This window comes from Venturia canescens, chromosome 3 (genome assembly GCF_019457755.1).
Source record: "Venturia canescens isolate UGA chromosome 3, ASM1945775v1, whole genome shotgun sequence".
NCBI lineage: Eukaryota > Metazoa > Arthropoda > Insecta > Hymenoptera > Ichneumonidae > Venturia > Venturia canescens.
In genome coordinates this window covers 3,799,492-3,821,834 of record NC_057423.1, presented here as the reverse complement: position 1 = coordinate 3,821,834, position 22,343 = coordinate 3,799,492, and the positions used below count along the sequence as shown (strand labels likewise).

Here is a 22,343-nt window from a genome sequence, read left to right as displayed (position 1 = left end):
AAACGTCGCTATTCCAATGTATAACATTTTTGAACTCAGGAGCTCTCGCATTCGTCCGATGACGAGCACTTGTTGAATCCCATAATATACGTCGTTAGATCGATCCACGTTATTCTAACTCCAGCTCGTTTGCTGCTCAATGTCTGTTATATGGAGATCAGAGGCGCTCGTTATTACTACAATCTCCCAGTTTTATTCGATACGCTAAGAAGTCTGCAATATCAAAATATGATCATAATTAAAGGCGTTTTTCTTCAGGGCTTATGATACTCATGAATTTTCATGAAAAGTAATGGCTTCGTCCGAACTCTCGACGTTATTTCGCGAGGAAAATAAGTGGATGCGAGCTCCTGGAGCATGTCGTAAGATCTTTTGTTTGTAGAGGAACGAATAAGTCATTTTTCGACTCGAATTATGTGTTAAGAAAATCTAAATAATTTCGAAATGTTATAATCTCTAATCGACAACTTTTTTTTTCAGATACTATCGCGGGTTGATAAAAATGAAGAAAGATGGAAACAATCAGTGATTCTGGCTTGGCTGGTTCCCCGATTTCAAATGCCAGGGAATGGCTCTTCGAATTAAATCGGCCTCGAGGTTCTTCAGAGAACAAATTTTCTTGGGTTTCGACGAGATGCATTTTCGTCCATTGACAGGGGCTTACAGTGACCAGGACAACGTTTACTCTGATGTAATAAAAAACGTGATTCGAGACACGTTCGAACTTTGAAGATGTTCGGTATCGAAGGTTCTGTAGATTGACAAGCCGCTGTGTATTGCAACGCGAATGAAAGCTTCGCAATTGCCTTGGGCGAGGCGATCTCTCCGGGCGATCCGGCTCAGCTTTCGTTTGACATCGAACTCTTTTCAGCTCTTTGATAAACCTGCTCTCGATTTGTGTTCGATATCGATACAGGAAATGAAGTACGAGTCATGCGACAAAGGCTGTTCACTCGATTATTAGATTTATAGAAATTCTATTGAAATGAAGTTGCGCGGAATTCCATATCGAGCGTGATAGCTTCCGAGGCATCACTCATGCGCTATTTTTTCGCAGGACCTTTTCGCTCGAGAATGAAATTCTCAACAAAATCGAATACCGACATTTTTTACGTAGAATCGATACTTTAGCGAGGGAGTTCGATCGAAGTTAGATCTCTCACGGGCTCGATATATCTAAATTCTAGAGCCGAATGAACTTTCGAAGTCGGAGATATATCGAGCTCGTCATACGAAAAAATTTGTGCACAGCATGCGGAGTCAACGTCCCCTTTCGCAGGCTTCAGCTCCTCCGCGCTCAACTATTTCTCTGTGAAAAACTCTGACGGATTGCTTAATTGACCCTCCACAACATCCCTGCGGAGAATCGCCCTGAGCGTTCTAAACATTTCCTGATTTAATTGCTAATCAGTCTCGATACGGGGCTGTGAGAAATCGATTGTAAAATCTCCACCCCGAGGCAAATTTCCTGTTGGCCTTTGTGAAGCATTTTTGTGGGTGATTCACGCAGTTTTTTGCCAGTTTTCCATTCAACGCTTCCTCATGGAGTCTCGATGGGGCGTGCAATTGCATCGAAATTTCGGTAGTTTAAGCCGCACTAAAAATGCCTACGACTCAGTTGGCTTCGGGAGGAAACGACGACCCACTTTCCATGGCAAATACGAAAAATATTTCTGAAAACTAAACAATTTTCATTCCTTTCGTCCTGCTTCTCTACATTTTACCGAAAAAAATTTAAAAAACACTCGCTTTCGAGACAAATGCATAAAAACGAATGAATTCGAAGCTCGCGCTTGGCCATTGAAATAAAACAATCTTTTCGTTCTCATTAATCGGACCTTCCGACCCCAATTTTGAGGGAATCAAGAGATTCGATAAAGAAATAAAAACTCGTTAAATACTGATAAACTTTCGCGTACGATAACGGGAGCCCATAAAAACCCAGCCACGCCAACATCCACTTTAATACACTTCTCACCATTGTGATTCTTGAAAATGGCATTTTTTACGACTGAAAATGCATTTCGAGGCCCGGCGCGGATTCAACGTTCCAAATACGACTCTTCTCCGAGCTCGTGATTCTTTGACGCAATTTTTTCGACTTTCTTCATTAGCAAATCAAAGAAAATAACAAATGGAAATGAAATTCGAATTCGAGTTACGCAACAATATTTAGTCGAACAGATAAAGCACTTTATTTTGTCACTGCGTTCACCCTTGACACTTGAGACTCGTTATATTCCACCGTTATGTCGTTCATCAAGAACTTTATGTTAGTAGCTGGCATCGCTGCAGCTGATAGATAAAATGATGTACACACTCGCCGTGCATCTACGGAGTGAAATTGGTAGGAAAATGGAGCCCGGAATTCTCAAGATTTTCAGTTGAAATACCTGTTTGAGAAAAGCGTCGTTGCGTAAACGAGAAAGATAAAAAATTCAAAATTTCTCAACGCAATGAACGAAAATCGTGAAAGTTTCAGGAGGTTTTCAAGAAAAAGTTACCATTTTGAGGGATTCATTTCTACCGTTTTTTTCGATCTCCTTTTGTTGCACAAAAATTAGCCTTCTCACACAAAAAAAAGTTTCAACCCCGCATTTGTCAGCTCGGCAAGAAAATTCGTGAAAATAATTGAAGCTCGGTCGATCGAGTGTCACAAAAATGACAGGGCTCGTCCACGCCTCGGGCGAATCGCATTGATAGGAAAATAAAAAACGAGGAAAAACATGAGGAACGAAGAAAATGAAATTTCTCATCGATTCTGACGTAAGGCTCGATGTTACGGAAGTCTCGAAAGAGTTTTCATTTTATACGACTTTAGGATGCGAAGAATCCCGATATTTTTTTCCCCACTTCCATGACATATTGTTTATCAATATTTATATATTTCCGCTTCCTCGTCTTATGAAACGTCCGGTGGCTTATTTCCCCCCCCCCCCCCCCCCCCCCCCGCCCCTCAAAAAGCCACTGGAAGGAAAAACAGTTCGAGAAATTCCACTATCGATGTAAACTCACTTATACACGGTCTGCGTATGACTGCGCTGCTAGATAACGGAAAACATAAATTGGAATCCCGTGAAATCGAAAACTCGAGTCTTGCCTTTGATAAGGTGCACAGGAAGTCTCGCTCCGCCCAAACATCCTGAAGCTCTACGACAGGAAACCTTGGCAAATGCATGTGGCGCGCGCTTGTTTGTGGAAAAATAAGAAAAATTCTTCCCCACTGTACGGGGGAGCTCCGTGAAAAATGTCGCGATTTCTCGTCAATTTTTCGTTTCGGTAAATCCCACGTGGAGAGACGACGAAAAAATCGATTGTTTCGAGGAACTTGCTGAGTGAAATTACAAAGGCTTTTTTGATCGATCGGTCTGACGAATATGTCACTTCCATTCTTTACTCACGAAGAGTGGCTCCGTTTCGTTGTTAGCTTGCTCCTTACGCGTGCGTTAATCCGGCCAAAATAGAACCCCGTTCGAAGGAATGTGCGAGGAACGAGCCGTAATCTGAATTCAAATCACTTCCTCGCCCCTCCCGGGGAAGGAGATTCCAGGAGCCGATTATTTCTGGGGGCGGAGAAACTGACATTCGCTATTGAAGTCTGGGAAAATGACGGCGCTACTTATTTTTGGGGGTCAGCGCGACTCGATCGGTTTTAGATCGAGGATTTTCGAAAGTCGCTAATTCCATGGAATTACGTTGCAACACATTTGTGAAACTCGATGTTAAATTTAGCGGATGTGATTGACTGCGGGGACAAACGGAAAATATTTATTCCAGTAACGCACTGTCAAATTTTCAATATTTTGCGAAATTTTCAGTTTTGTAGTAGTAAATATTGCAGATAGTGAAATTTACGGTACGTGTACTAAAAGTTACAAAATTTTTAGTCCATTTTACGTTGCCCGAGTGCGCAGGTATCGATCTCTCGATTCCGATTTCCGTGGCACACTAAATCGATGATATTTCGAAAATTATTGTATTATTTTTCTATTCGTTATTCTTCTATTCTTCTATCTTTTATTATATATGAAAATATTAATTATAACATTTAAGCGAATAGTAGATTATTTGTTTTTCACGAACAAACAAGATATTTAAAAAAAAACTTTCGTGGTGGTCAATCAAAAATATGAATGTTTATAAAATAAGAACTTGAAAATAAAAATTTAAGGGAATCAATTGAATTAATTTAAAAAAAAAATTAAACACTGAAAATGAAAAATTTTTAAATATAAAATAAAATAGTGATTTTTATACAAATTATTTAAATATTTTAAATTTGATAACAATTTTTTCTTTCGTTTAATAATTGAAATTGTGTATTTATGTTTAATTTTAATTAATTAGTTTATTTCTTTTAATTTGATTTTTCCGTGTAATATTTTGAAATAATTATTGAAATCTTCAAAAGTACGGCACCTTTAACCCGACATTTCTTTTAGACGTACTTTTAGACGTACTCCGGTAAAAGTGCCTACTTTGAACAATGAATATTTCCCATCGTAATATCGTGAATTGCAGCTCGTCGCCGCACTGTCGTTACTGGACGGTAATTTTTCAAATTTAATTACCTCCGTGCGAAAAATCTTTTTTGATTGCAGTTAGTTCAAGAAAACGAAGACAGGCGAAGCCCCCACATTTTCGTTCAACCGAATTTTTCCCCATGAACGACGTATTTTCTCAGTTTACGTCACCGAATTGGGTCACGAAATATTTCGTTCGTTCGTCAGTTCCTAGTCGATGAAATATTTGTAGAAAAATGTAAAAATAGAGGGTTGAGAGTCGGCGATTGAGCCTCGAGCCGAGCTGGAAAGAAAGGCACAGAAATTTGATGGAACCCAAGGAAGGAAGGGAGGAGCGCTTTTACAAATTCTCATTCCTCGCGGTCCCTTTGGCACGAGGTAACCGGGAAACCGCAATCTCGATTCCTTTGACGCGAAATGACTTCCTGCCGAAGCAGCACGAGGCGTTCGTGTGCTTCTTCCGGTCGCGTTCCTGACGCGCTGTTCTCTGTGTTCTTCCGTTGCGTGCGCGCGAATGCGAGCTCCGGCAGTGGGCGAATGGGCTCTAGTGCTTTTGCGGTGCTGGTTTTGTGTGTGCCATGGGCCAACATGCACTCGGAGCTCCTGGTCCAGCGATGTGCGACGTAAAATTGAAACTTCTTACGAGAGGAAAGAGCGCGAAGATGGCAAATAAGACATTTTCCAGAAGGAGAACGACGGAGAGGAAAAAGCTGGGAATAAGCACCCCGAGGGAGAAAAATCCCAAAATATTTCAATCTTCGACGGACCTGCCACTCTTCCTGCTCCGAGCGGAAGAAAAAACACGCGGAATAGCGCCACCGATAACCGACACAGCAGAGGGCTCATCACTCGAGGGTCTCTCAGACCCTGATTCGTGGACTCGTCAGTGACGAGATCCTGGGATACGTTTCGAGGGAAGGAGACAATTAAGGAGGGTGAATCACAAAATCAAAATAATCAGAATTTGATCAAATTTGGTGATAACGTTCTTTGGCATCAAGTATACAAATACAATTTTTTTCAAATTTTTTTACCACGTGGCTATCGAATAATTGAGCCTTAAATCGAAGTTCTTATGCACGAGATGTATAACTGTATGCTTATGCACGTGAACTTTAGTGTTCAATTACTCGAGAGCTATGTGGAAAAAATCTAAAAAATTCATATCGTCTCATATATTTTTAAGGAGGAGTCCCGCGACAATCGACATTAGACGAACTTGTGATTTTTAAATGATAAACTTTCATATGGATAAAGGATTTAATAGGTTACCGAAGATTATATCAAGAAATTTACGATCAAAAATAGAAACATAACACGGCGTCTTAAGAGAAACCCATCCCGCCAACACTATGATTGCAGAATTCATTTCCTTATCGATTAGATATAGTTTATGTTAAAATCGCTCCTCATAGATTATATTATAAAGATTCCAATGTGACCATAAAAATAGAGGGCCATCGACTCATTCGAAGAGAATTTTTAAAATAATCTCGATGAAAACTCAGAAAATGGCAGGAGATCGACTGCCATGAAGTGGCTCGATATATACTTGGCAACGTTAAGAATGTATACTTTTCGTGATAGCCGGCCAGTTTGGAGGCCAGGACATCTTTCGACTGTCAGGTGAGAAGAGAACCGATATATTTATATGTACATATTGAAAAACCGAGTCAAATAAGCAATCATAAGATATTTCTAATAATAAATTATTAAATATGATCTTGTATAAATTTATACGAATACAGTTTAAATTGCCCTAAGATTTATTCAATACAGAAAACCTTTCTTATAACCTGTTTTATTTCGACGATTAATAAATAGTCATTTGACCATAGAGTCGCGCGAATCATTTTGAAATTCTTTATATTCTTTTTACCATGGTTTAGCATGGCAGCATTGTATCGTCGCGGTCCACCCCCCTTAAGGCGCCCGAATTTACACGCCGAGGAGCCCGTGAGCTCATTTTTTTATGAGGCTTCAGTCGAAAAGGGTTGAGCCTGAAACGAGTGATGCTCGTATCAATGACAACGGAACGTAGAAGGATCCCTACAAACCGGAAGTGCCTTTTGATTAATTATCGTTCGAGCATTACGGAGCTTGATGAATTATTATCCGGGGAAAATCGTGTATGAATGACTGGGGGGGAAGCGTAATTGTCGATGCTCCAAAAGTGCGGATTTCCAAGCCGAAAATTTCCGGATCCCACGGAGCCGGGGGGTGCCGCTTATCTGCGGGATTCAGAAGCTCATTTTCACGAGGGAATGAAAACTCGAAGATATTTCAATGAGAGGGTCCCCATTTGGTGCTAATACGATTGATAGCCTCGATGGAATTTTTTAAAAAGATCAATTTGTTCTCTCACATCCTCGCGAGTTCTGAAAAGGGTGACCTCTGTGTATAGTCTCGTCAGATATAACACCGGTGCGGAGTCGTCGATGGGACAACTCAAATGTCAAACGACTCGGAGGGCTTTTAGTCGAAAAATCCTCGCTCGGAAGATCCTCGGGCGAGATTCGCCAACGGGTTATTTCGACGTCGTATATAAAGCGTCTTAACCTTTCGGCAGCACGTCGGATGGCGAACTTCGTTCCTTCCGGCCGAGGCGAATAAACACGTGAAAACCTCGAGAAACCTCGGGCTTCGCTCTCACTGTAAAAAAATGAAAAATCTCGAAATTCACGTGCGAGTTCCTCGAGCACTTTCTCTAAATTCTGAGACGAAAGCGTCCTCAATCATTTATCTTTCTCCGACGAACACTTCGTCAAAATTCGCCAGCCCCGCTATTTCCGAGACCTTCTCTCCGCACCCGAGTCTCTCCCTCCCCCGGATTGACTCACCGTTCGTCGATTATAGAAAAGCATGCCTGAGGACTTTTATCTTCAGAAGTTCACGATTTATCCGCGACCTGTAACCCCCGAGCCGAGTTTTCCGATCAGCCCCTGAAGGCTCGCTCGAATCTGATATCAACTTCCGACGCGTCCGCCGCGGACGTAACAGTTTGACATTTACCATCACCTCGGCATCCCGACAGCCTCACGGCTAATCCGTTTTGTGACCGCTAGTTTACCGAGAACGATCTAACTAGCTTCTGATCGGCTGTGTGTACGCAACGACGAGCTAATTCATCGATATATGCACAGTTACAGACCATTGATGCGATCCCGACGACGTATATTATGTTATGTAATAATCACCTTGGACGTATCCCATCGAGAGTAGGAAAGCCACTTGACTTTATTATTATTTGAAATCTTTCTGTTTTTTTAACGATCGTTGCTCCCCTTCATTTTTCATCGTCCATCATTCTTCGGATTGTCTCTCACGTGATCGCAATAACTAAGAAACTCTTTGAATTATATTTGAAATGCTGATGACGCGGAAAAGGGCCGAGATGCAGAAACGTTGCGAAATAAAAGTTTTCTTTTTTCTTCTTTCTCTGTACAATAACTTACTTGTCTTCTCTCTCTCTCTCTCTCTTGCTATTTCTTACTTTTGCATGAAGCTGTGTAACCAGAAGCTCGCGAGGATCTCTTGGGGCGTTAAAACTCAGATTACGATTGTTCCTCGCTCGTATACATGAAGATAGGGAAAGAAAAATCTTTTGTTACTGGGGTTTGGTCGTGAGAGTGCTCCGGATGTATTGCTCCGAGGGTTTCGATGAACTGCGAAAAAGCTTCTCGACTATAGAGCCGAGCTGTATTGGCTTTCAGGGCAACACTTTTCTTAGAATCGCTTCATTTCTTATCGACGCACGCAATTTTTCAAATTCTATTTACCACCATTCTTACAGCGGGTTGTTGAAATTTAATTTTATTTGCTCATCAAGGTAGCTTATGTACACAAATCAAATTTTAAGGGGGTCTTATTGGTTATTGAGATAACCGTGTTTAAATATGAAGAAAAATGTACGGATTGCAAGAACCATGGGCAAAAAGTCGTTTATCTTTCCAGTTAAGGGTGAATGATACAAAAGTCGAAATAATTATAAATTGATCAAATTTGGTATAATGTTCTTCAACATCAAGTGCGAAAACACAAATTTTTTCAAAATTTTCTTCTGTTTAGTTATCAAGTAATTACGCATTAAAGCAGATTTCTTATGCCCGGAATGTATACCTATATATATATGGAAACGCTATGCTTATACACGTGAACTTTAGTGATCAATTACTCGATAACTGTACAGAAGAAAAATCTTAAAAAATTTGTATTGTCAAATTTGGCACTAAAGAATATGTTCACCAAATTTTATAAAATTCTGATCATTTTGAATTTTTTTATGTTTTTAGCATGGTTTAGCATGGCAACATTGTATCGCCTGTGCAATATATCCTTAACGAATGAAGGCTTTGTTAGTGATAAAGATATATTACGTTAAAGATTGAACGAAATTGGTAATGAGCACTCGTTAACCTGACATTTGCTCATTTCGGCATTTTGTTTCTTCTTGGCTTGGCCCATTCGTCTCATGGCTTTCTGTCTTTTTATCGACACTTTTTTCTTCATCCATTCCCCCTTGTGTTTTCCCTTTGCGCTCTCTACTGCGATTTTTGACATAAAAACTGTAGTATTTTAGCCAGGGACGAATGAAATTTCGGGTTCAGTCAGTGATGGATCCGCGTATAATTAATGTCTTGTAATTTTATTCGCCAAAAGATGAGTTGGAAAAATTTATTTACAATTTCGAATAAATAACTCTGACATTAATTAAAAGTGATTATATTATTAATCAGGGAGTAAAACTCGATCCAATTTAGACATAAAGTATTTTTCTCCAGATTAATCGCTAATTGGCTGATCGTTTTCGGTCGAAAATGTATTTACAATTTCGAATAAATAACTTTGACATCAATTAAAAGTGATTATATTATTAATCAGGGATTAAAAATCGATCCAATTTAGACATAAAGTATTTTTCTCCAGATTAATCGCTAATTGGCTGATCGTTCTCGGTCGAAGTCTCTGTGAAAAGTCGATCCGCAAATTTCTAATAGTTTGACGAAAAAAAAAATCGAATTGTCAAAATCATAATTTTGACAATTCCTCCATTTTTTGCTGACATCATAATCGGAAACGAAACTCTCCACCGTGTAATTCGATTGACGAACGACCTTCGTTAGCATTCGTATCGAAGATTTATGCCGCAGATAACCGGCTAATTTTCTGTGACAATCAAAGGGACACTTTTCCATGCATTTTACATGAAGAATGTGGCATTAAGGCCCGATCGTCGAGCCCTTATTCGTTTTCGCGCCTCGTTGGCCATTCCGACTCGCAGGATATTCCGATCGGCCGAGGCTTTATTCCCCTGATAACGTTCTACAAGTGGGATTTCTATTGTGATAGCGTCGTGAGTAAAATACGATAAAATTTGTTTTAACGTGGAATACACAATGATCGATTTTCGCCGGCTTGTTGGATGGAATTTTTCTCATCGCGAGTGAGCTTTTCAACGGGAACGGAAGACTCACATTCGCGGAGCAAAGTGCAGTTACAACGGAGAGCCAGAATATTTTGAAAGGATGAAAAAAAATTGTGCGGCTTTCCGGCGAGGAATCATTGGAACGAGGAATTTTTTAAATTTCATTGAAACAATAATCAAATATTTGTTCATCGCGTACTCCGTCCGCGGAGCACATACGTCATTGCTAATTCGACGAGGGGAGGGCTGGAAGGTCGCAAAGGAATAACGATACGTTGGCAGTATTGAGTCCGCGCGAGGAGTATTTCGCACGGATTGTCACACATTCGGACGAAGATATTCGATTAACGCGGACGGAAGATGCGAGGGGAGGGGGGGAAATTGATTGAAAACGCACTCGAAAGTTGCCTCGAGTGTAACAGATGCATCGAATCGTGTCACGCTAATTCTTTATCAGAAACGAACTGAAAGTTGGACAAAGTATTTTGCTGCTTCGGATATTGACGAGGGATGAGAGTGAAACACTATTTCTGTCGTTAAATATTCACGCACCCGCGGAAAGCCCGAACGAGGACGAACAATCGAGGGGGTTTTCCATTAATTTAATGGCAAATGCCACTTTTGGGCTTTGATTAAATTTTAATTCAGAAAAAATGATTGCCGAGCTTGTGCGAAGTGAACAAAATGAAATTGGATTTCCCTCCCCTGCGATTTCGAGGGTCATCGAACCGCGTCAACACTCGAGGTGACGAATGCTCACTTTCGCGGAGAACATTTCGTTGCAGCCAATATTTTAATTGAAAAAAATGAAGGGAGAAAATTCGTCGTTTCATTACTCACGGCAAAACGTTCTCTCTTCGCCTCAGGCCCGATCGTTGCTTTCCTGCTTCCTCTTATCCGCTCTTTTTCCCCTGACGATTGAGCCGTCGAGGAAACGAAATCTTCGCTGTTCCTGTTTCGAGAGCACGAGAAATGTTCCACCTCCGCGAGAGCTACTGTTCTCAATCTCAGCTCCCGAGGTTCAATTCAATCGAGACTTTTATTTCGTTGCAAAGTTGTTTTATTATCTTTCGATCGAGTTTCGCCGAGAAACTTTTCAGAGCTGTTAGATGTTAAAAAATCCCCAGGTGCCTCGGCGCCCGAGATTTTAATCGAGATTAACGGCAGCGATGGATCTTTTTGTAGATTCAAACTTGATTATTTAATCCCCGCTTCACAGGAGGATGGGATATCCGCGAGGGGGAGAGAGAGCGAGAGAAAAGGGGAGATCAAAACCCAACTTCGAGCATTCTTATTTCTCGATCAATTAGAATCTTAAGAATGTTTCTTTGCAAATTCAAACTTTATTTCACAACTATTCAAATTTCGAGAGTTTTTTTCTATTTCTCCTTCAATTTATTAATTTATTTTATGATTTATAAATTTCGAAAATAATTACGTTCAAAAAATCTTCGGATCGATTGCTCTTTATCGAATTTATTCTTTTCCACCTCACGGAAAGGATCGTTCCCAGTTTCCTAAAATTTTTTCCCTCCTCTCGTACGATTTGCCCGCTTTCGTCAATTATTTTTCCCCTTTTTTCTCTCTCTTTTTGTATTTGCCGAAGTCGACCAGAAGCGCTTATTATCTGAACTTAATTTTTGCACGTTCACCAGGTCGCGTGTTGTTCAACACTGTTGAGTGTACCACCGGCGTGTGACGTCGTCGCGATCGTGCCCGTGAGCTTTTATAGCGCGCCTGCCAACTCGCCTGGCTTGCCCTGCGACGAATCACTCTCCCTCTCGCTCTCCTCTCTCCTCGCTCCGTCTCTTTCCCTCCGACTTGTTCTACCATTGCGTTGGCGCCTCTCATAAACAAGTGTTTAAGCAAATCCTCGTCTTTTCCGCTCAGATTACCTTCGAAAACGGAGGGCATCGAATGTTTCGATAAGTTATCATTTCCACATCATTTTTCCACGCTTCCCACTCGAATTTCTTCACATCGGCAAAATTTTTCGAATGTTTTCACCACTGACGCGAAGCCTTCGACATGGGGCGCGTTGGACCGATGAAACCCGGAAATTTTCTAACGTTGAACGAACAAAATAGTCCTGAGACACGCGATCTCGTACAAACTCCAAAAACCCCATCGATAAACTTGCCAAAATTCTTCACTCCTGCGTTGAAGTTTCGCTGCTTTCAAGAATTTCAAGTTTTCGAGTTAATTGTGGAAGCTTCTCCGCTTGAGATTGAAAGAAAATGGGGATCGAGTCGTCGAGGGTGTCGCGCCGAAAAAGACTGCGCTGACTTTCGCGAGTGTGAGTGGGCTCCGCTTTCGGGAACTGCACACACCTGTTGCACCTGCTTAAACTGTCCCGTTGATTCTGGGATTGTCACGTTATTTCGGACACGGCGAGCGAGCGTGCAACGCTGATTTTCGACCGAGTCGGGTACCGCGATCGGAATGAAAGCGACAAATGTGCCGAGGGGGGGGAGCCGAGGTAGAATTCTCGATGGAATTCATCGTGGTTGATTGAACTCCAACGGAAAACCGAGCTCGAATGAATCTATGAGAAAGTCGGCGATCGACTTGGATCTGAGGAGCTGAATTATTGGAGGATAAAAAAGGAAAAAGCTCGAGAGCGTTGCACGATTGTGTTGAAGTCAAAGACTCTGTTTGACCCAGTTCAATGCAGCACCGCAACGACCCCCTGAAACGCTCGCAACACTTCCTTCCGATGCGACAACGAGAAATCTCTGTTCGCAGCTCGAAGGATCATTACTCAGTTATTATTGACCTTTGCTAAATTTTCAGCGAGTCGGACTATTCGTACCGAGGTTCCACTCCGCTGGGGCAAGTGTGGCGGCGCGTCTGACAGCACTCGCCTCGTACTACTGCGAATCGTCATCATTTTTTTGTGTCTTTCATTCACGCTGGACTCGAAAGTCATTATTTTCCGTTACGAACTTATTTGACCTTATTTTCTCGCTCGTTATGTCGGGGATTAGCAGTCTAAATCCGTGCGAAAAATAACGCAAAGCCGTTGGAAGTAACTCATTTTTCGTGATTCCAGCTCCCGCTGAACAAAACCCATCAATATTATTCAATGTCGAAGAAAACTCATCCGTTTCCTCGTCCATGCCGAATCGACGTTGTCAAATCCCTTACAGAAAACTTGTGTAATACCTTGAATTACGTTTTTCGCGCGATTCACCAGCACTCGGCGCCGTAAATTGAGGTCATTACCACCCTCGGATGTAGAACACGAATTCCATTTTCTAGTTGGAAAGTTAGCACAGCTTGCCTACGTCAGTGTTCCTGCGCCCCGCGTTCTCGAGGGCTCAACCGTAACCGGATTTGAAAAAGGTGAAAAAAAATCTTTTTTTCAAGCTTCTCGAAAAATTTGCCATCATAGTTTTTCTGGCGCGGAGTCTTGATTCTTGGAATTCCCGTTGACCGTTGCCAAACCGACGACATTCCTTCATACGCTTATTTATTAACAATAAACCTATAAATTGTCGTTTCAACACTCCTCGAAAGCCAGATACATTTCAGATCTTTACCACGCGCGCGGAAATGATCCAACTACCTTCATAAATTTATTGTGCACTTTCAAGTTCGAGATTACACGTGATTTATGATGGAAGATAACGAATTTCAATAATGTTGAATCGTCGGCGTAACATCAAGAGAAAAATTTACGACCAACTGCCTGATCTTAACCCCCCCCCCCCCCCCCCCCTCGAGTATTATTTTCTGTCATCCACTGGTTCTGTCCCTTCGGATTTCATATGTCACGATATTCCATTGTATACAGCGAGCCGAGCACGGTATTACATTTTCTAGAGAGTCTTCACTGGGGTACGTCTGAGGGGAATATTCGTGTGGACTGATTTACATTTAGATTGTTGTATTTCAAATTAAAGCCCTGTAGTTTAAACTTTTGGGATTGCGAGCTTGATATTTTGGGATCATTGGAACGTCGGGCTCGTCGAATCGGACTTTATTTCTCACTGTTTCGTCACTATTTTTCTTCCCCTGTTTTTTCAAACGTTAAAAAAAAATTCTTGGAGTACATTCGTAGGCGAATTTCGACGAGAAATTCTTTTGCGCTTTCTTTTTGCAATCTTTCAGGGTCCAGAGCTTCGCGGGAAGTTTGGCGTCCGAGCGAGAAAGCGTGGAAAAAGAATTTTTTTTAATTCGAAGTTCAAATCGACCGTGCCCCGCATAGATACTGAGTTGCGATATGTTTTTTTGTTATATTTTTTGTTCCAACAAATATTTCGAATGGAATGAAAATATTGTTCCCCCACATCGTGCGATATCCGATTCAGTTTGTTCGTTCTTTCAAAACGAATAAAATAAGCTTCATGGAAAATAGTATCGAGAAGAAAAACGATCATTCGTGACGTACATTTTCATTCTTAATCTCGTTTTTCCTCAAGTACCCGGCGTCCCAGGAATCGACACGAAAGATTCTGGATTCGTTTTCGAAGGAGGCGAAGAGCGTTGATTGTCAACTGTGTGAAAAGTGTAAAGAAATTTTAGCACCTTCAACTCGCACGATCGGTTCGGACTGGAAGATTTCGTCGGTGCACATCGAACGTTGTAACAGCGTTTTGTACTCGATTTTGTTACAACACTGTTCGTCGCCGCTCGAGAGCTTGAGCACTGCTTAAAGGATGGGAGTGTAAAAATGCAGTTGGAGCTACAAACGAGGTTTTTGAGGGGGCGGAAACGGCGACAGGTCGTGTTACATCCTCAGGCACGTGGGTATTCCATGCGGTCTGGAGCACACTTCGAATCGATCTCACGTGCTCCGATTGCCGGAAACTGGAGAACGGGAGCTCGTCGAGTGCGCCGGGAAACGCGGTGGCACGCGATCTCGTAAAACCGCACGGGAGCGATGAAAGTATTTTTCTTATTCTTTTCATTTTGCTGTTTATCGGCGAGGGTTCGTGCGCCGAGGGACGTTTCGCTGCCTGGAGCGGGACTCGACTTCGGGAAACTCATCGTGGCTTCATGATTTTCCATTGAGACTGAACCGAAAGCGTGTGACGTGCGACGTTGGAAATTCTCGCATTTTCGCGGAAACGAACCAAAAAACTTGCGTCAGCCGCCACATTTTTTCGTTATAAACCTTCCAATGTCGAGTTCTGTAGCAAGCGAACGGCAATAAACATATTTCTTTTGTGCCTTAACAATCTCCATTTAAATGCTTATGACTTTGAAGGTGTTTTTTTTCGCTTGCAGCAACGCTCCGCGCGCTGAAAAGCGGGTCTGCGTTTCCATGAAATATCTTCTATTCTCCGAAATCCACTGTTTTTCCTCGATTGATTCCGCATTTGCGTAACTTGACATTGGAACATTGTCATAAATCGTTACAATTTGAGTGGCTCATTTTTACTTTTACGAGCAATTGAAGAAGCCACTAAAACTCCCTGATGCCAGGTTCCCCCCCGGGTGGCTGTGTTTCCCGGAGGAAAATCCAGTGGAAAGAAAATAATTGCCAACTTCTTTAAAAAGTCCTTTCGAGCGTTATTTATTGCGTTTGATTCGCGAGGATTCGAGAGCCCAGAACTAGCGCGGCGAAGCTCGTCGTCTGATGGGGAAAGCTCAGCTGCTGCGATGGCTCACGCATTTGTACGGAGTCTCATTCGGACAATAATAATTCCCCTGACAATTGAACTTCGGGTGCGTCCACTTTAATTTCTCGACGGAACGAAACGAAACAAACTTTACAACCGATAATTGTAAAGGCCGAAGAAAAAAAAACGAGTAAAAAGTATAAATAAATGCAGAAAAAACGCACACACGCTGTAACGGAGAATTGTGGAGACAATCGCTTCTCCCCCGTGTATTGTCCAACATACATTTTCATACGGACACTCAATATGTGCTCAGACTTATATAGTTATAGGTTGAATGCATGTCTCGGAATCGGATGCAAAACCTACGTAGGCGAGTTTATCGACATCGTGTCAATTTAAGGAAGGGATACTCCTCAAAATACGCAGGGTGTCCGGGACGCCGGCACCGAAACTCGGCCAGGAGCGAGATCTTTCGATTTCTCGAGGAAAAGTATTCAGGCATTTTCTTCGGCGACGAACCGTTGACGAGAAATCGTTCGAAAAGTGAGAGCCAATTGGACGCGCGCTGACGATGAGGGGGGGGACGACTGGGCCGGGGCCAGCGTTCGACGGCAGCGCTCGCGTGTCCCCCTCGCCGAGAACGGCGCTTGGCATCCTTCCCCCACTCTGGGCCCTCGATAAACGGCGCGTCGGATTGGCTGCTTCGGTTTTCTCAGTACGTCGACAAGGGTGCGTCGTAGCTGAAAATGCCAGAGGACTTTTCTTCCCAAAATTTCACGATGTTTCGGTGGCCTCGTTCCCGGAGCGGACTCCGGGACGGCCTGTATAAGGAGGACAGTTGGAGCTCTCCCCGCGCGAGGGAGAAACCTCGCTTATTCACAATGGGAAATTCGATACGCGAGAAGGCAATATTTGCGACATTGAATTCTCGTATCTATCCATTTGCCAAATTCATTCTTCCGGGGAATTTTCTCTGGACAATTTACATTATTAATTGCTCGCATCGCTCGGCTCGCGTGGCGTTCGGGCAGTGTGGGTCTCGCCGTCGTTTCAGCTAAAAGAGTTAACGACACTGGAAAAAAGCTTATTAATTTGCAAATCCCTCTGTAAACTCCAGCCCGGAAAGGCTCGTTTTCGGCTCAGAGAGTCCAGGACCAATTACCGCCTTTAATGCAGCGTGGATTATTGTTAATTTTGTCGAAACGTATGTCCCCGATGCGCATTTTAATTAATTCATCTTTTACGTACATCGCGAGTGCGGGGGAGGCCGGGACTGGTTGGCCAACTGTTCAAACTCTATTGCTCGTAAACAAGGAACTAAAGACGAGTTTAAAAACCAAATGGTCCTTTCGAATAGAAGCGACCTTCCTCTATCTCGAATGAACATTTTCATTTTACAATGTAAAACGAAATGAGTTATCGAATCGCTTTTCTGACGGGTCGGGGCAAGACCCGAGCATTGGGGCAAGTTTACCACGCCACTTTTTTCACCTCATAATCTCAACTACGTATCAGTGAAAGCAATAAAAACGAATAGTTATCAATGTTATTTATTCAATGGTTCGAACAATGAACACAAAATGTTGGCATTAATTATTGTAACGATGATTTTGTCCATGAGTGTGAGAAAAAAAAATATTTCATTCTCATCCTCGTCTACAAAATCAGAATTGCAGTTTTTACGTAAATTCACTCTTATATTTTAACTGGCACACCTTGAGTGGGCCCATTCGGAGCACTCCGTACGTCGACACGTGCGTTAATCGACCCCACGCCGCACACTGTTGGCCTAGCAGCAAATTATAGCGATAATTGAGAAAAATACTATGGACAATTATATTTCAATATGTGAAAATTCGTGCAGAGGATTATTGCAATGATTGGAAAAAAAATTCGAGGCAGCAAGAGATCGATGAGATGGACGTAAGAATTTGCTGTTGTGCGCCTGGATTTATGAGAATTCTTTACTGTTTCGAAGCGACCTGTCGCTCCGTCGATATTTCAAGAGCATTTTCGATTCGAAGTTTCGCACACGTTAATCGGAAAACATTACGACGTAAAAGCATTTGCGAATGATTGGACCAATTACGAGTTTATGAATGACGAACGTTACTCCGACAGCATTCGAGATCGTTTCATCTGTGGCAGCAGAGAGTCTCGATAAAATTGCTTTAACGCTGCAGCGCAGTCTTGTATGCGAGCGCCATTTGCACTTGCGTGAATTTAATCGTAACCCAATTATTGGTGGTCTGGAAGTGTGGTTCTGTTGGATGAGCTCTCTTCTCTATCCTTCGAGGCCAGATATCGGCTCGCAGGAGCATAAAAGACTGTAATTTCAAGCCTGAAAGTTCACATTTCGAGTGTCCTTATTGAGTAATTAGTGCTGCAGAGATGAGAGAGAGAGAGGGGAAGCAATTAGGAGAATAAACAGTTCGAAAAGGTCGTTCCATGCGCTCATTTTTTTGCCACGTCGACAGGAGCATGAAAAATTTGAAATATATCAATTTTCCGCCAGCAAATGTCAGCAGTATCGTTGGATCGAGACGGATGTGCCACCAGCGTTTTCTGTGGAGTCTGCCGAAGCGAAACTGACAACGATTTGAAATTGAACCGTCAGGCAAGAGTCGCGTGTCAATTGGATATTTCGAACAATCATTGCCCTCAAAATTGTCCTCTTTCGGAGACTCGGCGATGCCTTGAAACTTTTGAATATTTAAATGAAAGAATAGAACGCAAGGGTCGATTATTCCGAGCGAAGCGCAGCTGAATCTATCAAAAGATTGAAACGACACGAGGCGATAGTGTGGATGAAAAGCGACTGTATTTATGTGCGAGATTACAATTTTGACAAGTACTGCGAAGCAAATATCTAAGATTAATGTCGTCACATTCGTTCCTTTCGAACGCCCCTGAGCGTCGCTGGCCTTAAATAACCAACGTGGCGTGTACACCGATAGATTATGTTCGCAAGAATTATCAGTGTGCGTACAATAAAGTGCGTTCAATAAAGGCGGTGAAGAACACCCGTCAAATGAAAATAGTCGAAGAAAATGTTTCGAAAACTTTTCCTAAAGAGATGTGGACGTTTCCATGCGTAATTTCAACTATGACGCGCCGCGTTTATTTGTTTCTCTCTTTAATCCTCGTTCACGGAGGCGTAATTAGAAAAGTATGGACAGTTCCGCTGCGCACATCGGTAAACGACTGGAGCCGTAATATCGTGGAAAAAAACAACAATGTTTTATATCTCTTCACAGGCCGGTGCTTGCCACGTCAAATAAAAGCTCGAGTCGTGCGCATTGACAGTCGCCTCTCGCCCTATCGGTCCGTGACGCGACACCGTCGAGAAGGAACAAGGAACTGCTCTCGCGTTGAGGAATAAAGACACAGCGACGAGAGAACGAGGGTTAAACATCGGAAAAAATGAAGGGAGAAAAATGGGGCTGAAATCACAGGAAATAGAGCAAGAGAAAGGAAGAGGGGGGGTTAAGTGCTATGGAAAAACAGACGGGGAATAAAGCTCGTAAAAGTTGAAGAAGAGAGAGCGAGGGTGGGACGAAGACTGAAAGAGAGAAAGGAGAAAGAGGCTCTCGAAAAAAAGAGGGAATTCGTTGACCGTTACGCTCTTTGCGAACCTTCTAATTAATCCACGTAAAATGAAATTATATGAATATAAGTACGTCACACGAGGGACGCTATCGTTAACGTGTGTTTGTATGGATGACTCGCGCGTAGCCTCGGAAGGGCTCCTGGCGTCGAGTCGTATAAAACAATTCGTAAATTGGGGGAAAAAATGATTGGTTCAATAGAAATTGATGTTATTGTAACACCATTTTTTCGGAGAGAATGAATCTGTAGTTCGATCTACAATTTTGGTCATTCAATTATTTTTTGTCTTGCGATGGTCATACGTTTCATTGGCAACCCGCAATGCCACATTTCGTTGTTCCAATGACTTTTTTCTCTCGGTGTTAATACGAATGCGCATCGAGCTGATCACGTTTGACTTCGGCGAAAAGGACTCCGAGGATCGATTTCTTATTGATTTTTTTTTGCTCTTTGAAACGGTGCGGAAGTGAAACGAAAAATGTGTTGTGTGCGAGAGGAAGAGGGAAAAAAGACTTGACGAAGGGGCTGGAACAAGTCAGCCGGAACCTCGAGGCACGTTGCTCAAGCTCCATTTTTACGAGTGATCCTACGAGCACCGTAGGACCGTCCCCTTGTACGGTAATTTTAGGCCCTCTGCAGGACGTGCTTCTCTCCCTCGGAGCTTCGCACGTTTATGCGAAAGCACACAAGTGAGAATGGGACGATTGAAAAGCACGACACGCATGTGGGCCGATTAATTATCTTATCAAACCGGAAAGGAGACTCCGCCCTTTATCTCGTTCGATCTTCTCCATCAATTCCCTCCGCTGATGTCCTCTCAGTGAAAAGTATGCGCTGTCAATGACGTTTATTGACGTTCGTCCCCTGTCCGCAGAACCACGCACCGAGTCGAAACCCTCTCGAACTACTCATTTTACTATTTATTTGATTTGTCACTCTATCATCGCGAGAAAACCTCGACGAAATCTCATTCCGGAATCGTTTAATTGCGAAAACCGTCGGCCTGCAAATCGTCGTTACAAATATAGAACTGAGAGTGCTCTATGAATTTCCATAATCCCTCTTCAATGTTCAGTCATTCACATACTTTCGTATGTACGCTCCACACACGTACAGCCAAACAGATTTAAAAGTCTTTATCGCCTTTCGAATGAGATTATTAATAAAACGAGGGAGTCATCTCGCGCGGAAGCCTCAGACTCGATAGTCCCATGTCTCGGACATCTCAAAATAACGTTTCGTCATCCCTGTTTGTATTTCTTCTTACCAATACTTTTGCCAATCTAAATCATTCGAATGTGTTTATGCGCGTATCTGGATGTTGCTCAACTCGTGGAGAATTGAAATTAGGTAATGAGACGTGCTCGGGTTACTGTTATCTCGCGAGGGAGAAGTGGAAATTCAATCTGCTGTGAGAAAAAGGAAAATGCGGCTCTCTTCACTTCTTGCTTTTGTGAAATGCTTCGAAAAAGCCTTTGAATTCGTCACCAGGATTTCTGGGATCATTTTTCTCGGATTTTTCGTCTTTTTATCTGCTTCTTGGGTGAAGAGCGGTCATCAAATGGGTTTTCTTCGACCTCGAGTTCGTCGGCTCCATCGTCGTTGCGGTCCAAAAAAACTCGTGTGACAGTTTTCGACGGACCAGCTTTGTGCAGTTTTTATCGTACCAGAGGAAAGTGGATGAAGGGCTTCGCGAGCTCAAGCTCAGATTAACCAGGCACGAGAGAAAGTTTGGAAAAGCCAAGTTTTTCAGATTGACAGCTGCTTCGAAAGGGTTCGCAGCTCTTGCCAGCACGATTCTCCTTGGAAGAGGGAAAAAATGTCGTATTCCTTTTCGAAATTTTTGACGAATCCCGATGTGCTTCGAGAACGCACGTTTCATTACGATCAAGTCAGTACAAACGAAAGGGGCTTTTGGAAAAAATAAAAAAAGGATTTACAGGCAGAGTAACGGCCTGTTTACAGGTTAAATAATGCCGAATAAAGTTCGAAGGTGTTGGTTCCTCACGAGAGAGGGCGTAAGAAGACTGAAAAGTTGGAAAGTGCGATTAAAGGCTTAAATCTGGGAGACTCGGAGCCAGAGTTTCGTTATTATTGGAGTTTCCGTTTTTTCATTCTTTTCGAGGGGTTCGCTAAAGCTGTAAAATGGTAATGACGTTTAAAGCAAAAAGATGCTCATCCTCTAGGCCGCTTTATCGGATAAGTCGAGGCATTTAACGTCTCGGGAAGCAAAGCCCTTTTCGAAACTTCTTTAAAGTTCAAATTTTTGGAGGTTTATACAAAATGTACGTAGCGAAAGTAGCGAAAAATGGGTTGTAACTTCTCGACTCTTCGAGTTATTAAAATGGAGAAAAGTTATCACGCCGACTCGAGCACGAAAGCACTGCGTATTCGGTGTACAAATAATCTCAATTCTCCTTAATCATAGGCCTGCTTCGCGCTCTCTGCGAGATGAAATCCGAGACGAAAAATCTCGTATTTTCATTCGATTTCTATACTTGCTGATTGAGACTGGCCAAGCTCGTGTAATCTGGGAGCGTTTCTTCAAACAATTTCGTAGAGAAGTCAAGAAATTCTTAATTGTAACGCCTCTTCGGAGACTAGAAAGGGGCTCGCTCGGAGATGCGGAGGCGAACGTCATGAAAACGGTGATTAGAGGGCAGAATTTTTAGCCATATATCGATGCAGATTGAGAGAAAGAAGCCCCGACCAAGTTTTAACCATTCGCTGATTGTCACTCCTTCAATTGCACTTTTTACGAAACCACGTGAATATTCGAGTAAAATTACACATTGCGTTAGGCTGCCATCGCGAAACGAGAGTGAACGGAAAACTTTTTTTTCGTATTCGTGAAAAAATGGGATTCGAATTGCGCACCCTGCTTCAGACGCCCTTGAAACGCGGGGCCTCCAAATTTGGGTCGGAGTCGAAGCAACAATGACTTGGAATCGAAGCCGGAAAATTTTGTTAGACTTTCGAAAGTTTCATCATCCAAAGGAAGAGTGGTTCGTCAGGCGGCCTTTCGTCATCCGTCGTTCCAGCGACTGCCAATAAGTTAACACCTTAATTGTGAAAAATAATCCGTTCTCGAGTGCACTAAACAAACTCCAATGTTTAAAGGTCGTTGACTCTCGGAGACTTTGAGCTCCGATCGAAAGCAATTGCTCGCATTTCGATCGGGAGCGAGACAAGAGCATGGCGCCAGACGAATTTCGA

At 42.5% G+C, this 22,343-nt stretch overlaps 1 protein-coding gene across 2 annotated transcripts in view; it reads right to left on the bottom strand.

Moving 5' to 3' along the window:
- Dh44 (diuretic hormone 44) overlaps positions 1–22,343 on the bottom strand; it is a 35,172-nt gene that overhangs the window by 12,597 nt on the left and 232 nt on the right. Inside the window, exon 1 of one of the 2 annotated variants that reach the window (XM_043414291.1) lies at positions 10,789–11,633. The exons of the other annotated variant lie outside the window; for it this stretch is intronic. The gene's annotated coding sequence lies outside the window, so the exon portion shown is untranslated. Of the gene's footprint in view, positions 1–10,788; positions 11,634–22,343 lie in introns of those variants that run through there. 2 annotated transcript variants of the gene reach the window in all.